This window comes from Urocampus carinirostris, chromosome 1 (assembly GCF_059441175.1).
Source record: "Urocampus carinirostris isolate Australia breed hairy pipefish chromosome 1, RoL_Ucar_1.0, whole genome shotgun sequence".
Taxonomy (NCBI): Eukaryota; Metazoa; Chordata; class Actinopteri; order Syngnathiformes; family Syngnathidae; genus Urocampus; species Urocampus carinirostris.
In genome coordinates this window covers 42440180-42447858 of record NC_142349.1, presented here as the reverse complement: position 1 = coordinate 42447858, position 7679 = coordinate 42440180, and the positions used below count along the sequence as shown (strand labels likewise).

The following is a 7679-nucleotide window of genomic DNA, read 5'->3' as shown; positions in this document are numbered from 1 at the left end:
TGAGCTTGTATATTTATAGAGGAGCGGCTTATAAATATTCTGTCAGACTTTGTGCACTCATGTAAAGCCTTAAAACTTTACCTTTTCTGGGGGTCATAAACAAGATTTTCATATTCAAATGAATGACATTTATTCATTTACCAAACCAAAGGTCTTTGAGTCTTTCCTGTGCTTCCTATCTTGACTGACATGTCAACACATCTGAGGTTTGTGTTTAGTCTAGGGTAGGGGTGTCAGACTCGTTTTGGCTCGGGGGCCACGTGGCAGAAAAAAAACTCACAGGGATCCGGACGGGTAGATTAAAGAGGAAACAAAAAGATAGAGAGGGAGAGGGGAAGAGAAAAACAGAAAGTGAGAAAAGAGAGTTGTATAAAGAAAGAGGAGCAAATAGTGAGAGCGTAAGAAAGGATGAAAAAGAGAGTTAAAAAAAGGGACAGAAAAAGAGAGGGGGAGAGACAAAAGAGAGAAGAGGGGAGAGTGAGAAAGAGAAAGACACAATGATATTAAGAAAAAAGAGGGAGAAAGAGCAAGAGAGAAAGATACAGGGAGGGAAAAGAGACAGTGATATAGGAAACGAGAGGGAGAGAAAAGAAAGAGAGACAAAATGAAAAAGAAAGAGAGGGGGTGGAGAAAGAGAGAACGAAAGAGATAGACAAGAAAGAGAGGTTAAAAGAGAGAGAAAAGGAAAGAAGGAGCAAAAGAGAGACAGAGCTATAGAGAAAGAGAGAAAATGAGTGAGGACAGAGACATAATGAAAGAGAGACAGAAAAAGAAAGAGAGTGAAAAAAAAGAAAGAAAAAAGAGAGAAGATAGTATAGTTCCAGTTGCTTTGAGAGTGGTACCTGGCTCTGTCAATATCAAGTAGACATATTTCAAATTGCAGCTCATTGTTTTCGTGTGCTTCTTTTAAGTCTGGTCTCCCGGGCCAGATTGGAACCCACATAGGGCGTATTTTGTTTCTGGCTCGCTCTACTGAGAAAAGGTATCTGTTCAATAATGAGCATAGGTCCTTCAGACATTCTTTAGCATCCTGTCCTGAGTCATGTAGCCAACGTTTTGGCCCAATAGGTGAAAGGTGTGGTGCAGACAAAATTTCCATGGGGCACTCCCAAGGGAATTGATCAGACTGTTTCCTCTTCAAATCTAAATGGTAGACCCTGTAAGACTCCAAGTATGATGTATTTTTGCTCAGTCTGTTCTTACCCACCACATTCAGTGCCTAGGTTTTATTTTTAAGACTGTTTAGCCAAAAATGCAGAACACAATGCACGATTCTAATCTGTGAAATAGCAAAACAGTGAGAAACACTACACCATTCAATTTGGTTTTGAAACACTCAGACTGAAAGCAAAGTATCGTTAATAAATCGTGTTCCTTTTTAATGCACGGTAAAGAAATTCAAAATGTAACATGGCTAGCTTATTAGGTTTTTTTTCTCGTTAAATTGGACAAATATTTCATTGATAAATAAATCCATGACAGAATCAATTAAAGAATAATGTGGACAGTTGAATGTTGGGGACACTGGGGACAAGAGTGCCACGGAATCGACACATTTTCATTAGCAAGTAGATTTTTTCCTCCATTTTTTCTTCAATTTTTAATGTTAGATGTGATTTTAAGGTTCTGTTGGTAGTATACAAAATTATGCATGGACTTGCGTCTTCATATCTTTCAGATTTAATTTCCCCCTATGTTCTGGTCCGGAGCATTCACTCTGAAAATGCTGTTCTACTAGTGATCCCAAGAGCCAAGAAGAGATCCGCAGGTTCGAGAGCGTTCTCCATCCGGGGCCCTGGTGCTATGGAATGCTCTTCCCCCTGAAATTCGATCTGCAAACTCAGTGGAAATGTTTAAATCTAAACTTAAGACACTTCTATTCTATAGCATATGAATAACCTACATTTCCTGTTGAGAACATCTGTGTATTAATTGGTATTGCAACATCTGTTGCCGCCTGGTCATCCTGGAAGGGGGATTACCTTGGGCGCAGTACCTTCTCAAGGTTTGTTCACTTTCCTCATGTTGAGGTTTTTGAGTTTTTCCTTGCCCTCGTGAAGGGGACGGTGTAATAAGTCTGTGGTTTGCAATAACTTGTGGTGTGTGCAGCCCTTTGAGACTCATTGTGATGAAGGGCTATACAAATAAACATGACTTGACTTGATATTATCGTTTGGCGGGGCGGATTTAAAAAAAAGGCCTAATGGACCGCGTGAGGCCCGCGGACCTGAGTTTTCCTACAATTGGCCTATGCACCCTTAAAAACAAAAACATACACCCTGACATGCAAGAACCAAGAGCCACTTTCGTATGACAAGCAGATCCACACGGATCGCTTTATTTCATCAGACTTTTTTTACATCACCATTTTCAACATATTTGTTCATTTTCCATAGGATATCTTCAGCTTTGTATTACGATCACCGTTTAATCATGAAACTTTGCAATTATTGCACAACCTGTCATTAACGGTAGTGCCACCAAGCATAAGGCTCGCCAAACTCCGAGCGGACGGGCCAACGTTCAGCCTAGTTTAGAGACGAACGAGTGTAGATGAGAGAGCACGGGAACAAGGATGTATATGTACATACATCGATCGAATACACACCTTAAATAAAAATCAATTGTCGTAAAAAAATCAAAAATACAACTGAAAAAAATCTCACACATTTTACAAATTGAAACCCTTGACCCAGGCAGGGCCCCCACTCCCAATTTCAGATGTATCATACATATATATTTTTGTTTTCCTTTTTTAATTATCTTTTTTTGCTTTTCTTTACATTTCGAACAGCTCGATAGCGTCACCGTTGAGGGCAAAATTGAAAATATGTCTTTTTTTCCCCCCCTCTTTTATTTTTTAAGACATGCATCGTAAACATGGAGGCTAAAGGTTCTGTTTCCTGGTCTTCCTACTAACCCCTTTATTACCCCATTCCGAAGAGTTCTGTTATGGCTTGTCTGTCTGCGCGTACAGTATGTGTGTTTCGTTTGCCCATCTATTGTCTATGAATCTGTTTGTCTCTCTGTGGCCCCTCATTTTGTTCCTTAGTCGTGTTCCCATTAGTCTGGTTAGAGCAGTTTCCCCCCAAAAAACACAAACGTGGTTTTCACAAATCTTAATGCCAACATTTCTAAAATGTCCGAGATCAGTGTTTCTCAGCCAGTGGGTCTGGACCCAAAAGTCTGCTGCTGACCCGTTTCCCTTGTCTTGACAACAAAAATGCTAAGAAGAAGTACAAAAAAACAGAGGCTCAATGACACTCCTGAACAGTAGATGGCGATGATGCCATGCTCGATCTCCTTTTCCTCTTCAGTCAATTGGTGCGTTTCATTTTACAGTCATTTTGTTGGTTTTATTGCCTTTTTCTGCCCATAACAATGGGTCCCAAAAACGTTATTGGTAAGGGGAAGGAAAAATGAAAAACGGTGAAAACAATGATCAAGGCAAAGGGTTTTTAGTTTATTTTATTTTAGTACGTGCATAATTTAAAGCCATTTTTTTAAAGTTGTTTTGGTTTTGCTGGTCTTTTTTTGTGGAATAAAATGAATATATTCTACTATCTCAGGTTTAAACTGTACAATCCTTCCATTGGATACATTTGAGAAGTGGACCCTTCTTAATTTGGGTTGCAACTTGTCTTTAATGTGGAGTAGTGGGTTCTGAAGTCAGATCCGTTGAGAAACATTGTCCTAGATAATTTGATAATAAAGCAGGGATGAGCAAACTTTTCGAAAAATGTTCACATAAGTCCCGAGCAAGGAGGGGAAAAACAGGCTGATGTATTTAATTTTTTGTATATGCCGAATCAATCTCGAATTTGATACCTCTGCAATACATAAGGACAAAAGATCATGAAAGTCTATCCTTTTTTTCACATTCCCATTTTAATGCACAAAATATAATTCATTTTATATTTGTTTATGAAGGGACCTTTCATCCAATTAGTTTTGGTGGATCTCCACAGAAGCAGCTTGACAGAGGCTGCAATGATTATTTTAGCCAGAGGATGGCATCACAAAGTAGAAAATTTTGATGTTCCGGACACCAAATATACAACCGTGTTCAGAAAATGTATGAATGAAACTAAAAAAAAAACTATTTATATATTTCTACAAAAATAGTTAAGACGTTGGTCAAATAATAAAATAAAAGCCCTTTACATCAGATTTGATCGGGTTGCGCTAGTCTTTTTGGTGTGCTCAAATTAGTCAGACACACAAATTTGATCATTTGGTTGGAAAAACTTAAAATGCAATAGGGCTAGCTCGACAGTGTTTTTATTGCATAGAATTGTATATCTTGATAAATAAAATTAATGAATGACTTGAAAAAAATTCAGTATAGAAAGATGAAGCCCGTTATTTGAATGTTGGCCATGAGTGCAATGAAGATGATCATTTTTATGGTAGCACAGGAAGAAACATGAAGAGGATAATGCATCAAACAACAAATTAATATTAATACTATTTTCGTAACGTTTATATGTTAGCATTCACTTTTTACCATTTGTCTTTGGCAGGCTGGATGAAAACCGTAGTTTGCTCACCCCTGCAATAAGCTGTACTTCTTGCACTAATTCATTTTTCACTTTGTTCACCTCCTTGTCATATTTCGGACTTTACAATTATTTAACACTGGAAAACACAAGAACCCTTCTCTTCTTTGGAAGATTATGGGCCATGGATTCTTCAGGGTTAATGGTCCTCAAAACACATCAGCAGACTGGTACAAACTCAACCGCAGGGAAAAATGATTTTGATGGGTCAATTTATTGTGTGAGAGGCACAGTTGGCCTAATGTTAAAATCTACTTGTGATGTTTCGGTTTTACAGTTTTTCAAAGAACCTCACAAAGCATCAGGTTTGATTAACTCATTCATTGCCACAGGTTTTTCTCAAATTGGGAGAGCCGGTGTCAGACATTTTTGCCATCTTAACTCATTTCTGAAGGCCTACAGAAAATTCAGTTTTGTAACTACTTAGAAATAGGACATATCTAAAGTGTGTTTCAGGCTTTTACCATTGTATAGTAATCAACAATGCTAAGGTTCATGAAAATAGCGTTTCCAAGACAACATCTGAAAAAAACAGCCATTTTGTGAAAGCAGAACTTTCACTTAAGCGTTTTTTTTGCATTTGGGATACCTCCAGTATCTAAACAACGCTCTTTATAAACACAAGGGCACTTCGCTTGCAGATAACATTTTATGACTTGACTATGGCAAGATCATTGAACATTTCAGCGCCCGATGATTCCAGTGAAGTGATCACACGGTTTTGGTCACCGTGGCGATTGTGTTCCCTCGGTCAACTGCGTTCCTGATGATGTTGAAGTCTTTGACTAGACGATGCTATTTTGTCATCTTTTTTTGAAAAGAAATAGCTCTGTTAAAGAGTCAACGGCCCACTACTTCTTGTCAATATTTCGGGACTCTCACCACACTGCTTCGCTACGCTTACTCGACATATGGGGCCGTCTACATGCACTCATTCACTGTACAGTATATAGGACATTGGGCTTCCTCGATGTGTAAACAAAGTTCTGGTCAAGGCCACTCCTGCCATCTAATGGTGATATATCATACTGATTTATTATTACATTTATCAAACCATTCAGAACTGTTTTTTTAAATAAAACAATAAAAATTATTTTTAGGTTTTGGCACCCAGGGACAAAGCACCTGAAAATGTATGGCATTGACATTTCCCACAGAACACTGAAAACATCATCTTAGCATTTGTCAACTTATTGACTCGCTAATATTCTTCTAAGCTAAATTCTGTGTTAAATGAACATGTTGATAAACTTCGGCTCCACATTAGGATCCCTTCCTTGAAGAACTAAGTAAACATTCAAACCTGATGCCTGTGTGAGCGGCTGCCCTTCCTCCCTCGAAGCCTTTCAAGTCTATTCTTAAGGGAGGCCTTCAAAGGAAGTCAGATCGGTTTTCAAGGCGCTCGAGAGGACAAAAAAAACCCAGAAAAGCGGCGTGACAGTTATGTTGTCTGCCGCTCAATGGTTGTCGTGTTTTACCTCCCACATCAATTGGAGACATTTGGCCCCCCAAACATAAACAATAGCATCTCAACTTGCTTTGTGTAGCAAAGAATGAAACAAAGAGGTGCCACAGAGAGAGCGATAGTATGAACCTCCTGCCCTGAGAACATCATGCGGGAATCATCAGGTCACCTTTGGCTTATTACAGAATGCAACAATCCTGAAGTTGAGTGTATTGTGTGGAGACCTTCTTCTTTACAGTCGTTCCAAGCCAGAGGTTCCAAGCGCCTCCTGTGGGAAACAAAGAGCGTGATCAAAATCTGACAGCTTCAGCTAATGACCACCAACTATTAAAACGATTGGTCGAATAATCAGATAGTTGTTTTTTTTCTCTAAAATTTAGGATGATGAATTTCCTATGTGGTGTATGATAAGAAACACAAGAAAAATGTGTACAATGAAAATAACATATTTCATTGAACATACTCCGGATTCGTACAAAAAATAAATTATTATCCAAAACAGATTAGGCACTGTGTTTGTTCAATAGGGACATAAATCCCTAAACAAACCTCTGCACATTTTTAGGGACAGGCCAAAAAATAATCATTTAAAACCAAGTAAACAGCTTTATCCCTGTAAACTAAGTGGTACGTTAGCAGCTGCAGAACAGTAAAAAAAACAAATATGTACATTTTGTGAATGACATTCAGTGGTCAACCAAAAAGTCCTTAACCATTCTCGACAGTTTGAAATCAAACCGGTTTATGTGCTGTTGGATTTTTGGACTGCATGCGTTTGATTTCAAATAGGTCTGTCAGGCACAGTCTGGCAAAAGGCTCAAGCTCTGTTTTATAGCAAAATATTCAGTAAGTGTATACAATGTACAATGCCTGTCATCAATACCGCGTTGGCTTGTACATTACCTGAATTTTACAGAGGCGAGTCAATTTCCGACGGGCTTTTTAAATGTTCAGGCGTTACTGATCTACCGCCATGATACAAGCTTTTCAAACTTTGCAAGTAGTCTTTTTATTGGCCGGGCTAAAATGCTTCCAAACTTTAGAAGTTTTGATGGCGTAGTTGATGTGGACGCCGCCATATATGTATGTTAATGTTATTCTTCAAGACAGAGATGCGATTTCCAATCTGCACAGTCGAGATTAATTCATGTAGAGACGCTTCTCTCTATTGGAAAAACGTTTCAGACGACAACAGTTGCCAATGAAATTCATTGTCGACTGTTTCGATTATTGATTTTTTTTGACAAGGTCAACCATTTGTTGCAGCCCTACCGTCTTGGAAGATTTTAGTTTAGTTTTTCACACTGAGTCATTACATTTTGCCACAACGCTACACTGACATGAAGTCATGAAAAATGATTCATAATTTAGTCAAGACTGCAAGTCTGCCTTTCCAGGGATCTGCCTTTCAAGGGATGGTTACTTGATGCTTTTATGTGGCTCACACGCACAATATTTCATGTTGATGAGTCAAATTATCTTTGAGAGATGAATTAAATTTTCAGCAGAAGTTTGCTTTAGATTAAGTCAAGACATTTAAGCGGGTCTACCCATCATAGATAACAATGTTACACTTAATTCCTAAAATGGACTGTTTTGGTTGACAAAAGTATGGAAAATCCAACAAAACGTCAACTTATTTGAATCAACACATC

The 7679-nt window shown here is 38.4% G+C and overlaps 1 protein-coding gene across 2 annotated transcripts in view; it reads right to left on the bottom strand.

Moving 5' to 3' along the window:
* Window positions 1-2304: 2304 nt before the first annotated feature.
* The window catches only part of ppfia3 (PTPRF interacting protein alpha 3), a 39426-nt gene continuing 34051 nt past the window's right edge, over window positions 2305-7679 (bottom strand). For both annotated transcript variants that reach the window (XM_088339964.1, XM_088339972.1), the window contains one exon: window positions 2305-6292. The gene's annotated coding sequence lies outside the window, so the exon portion shown is untranslated. The remainder of the gene's footprint in view (window positions 6293-7679) is intronic.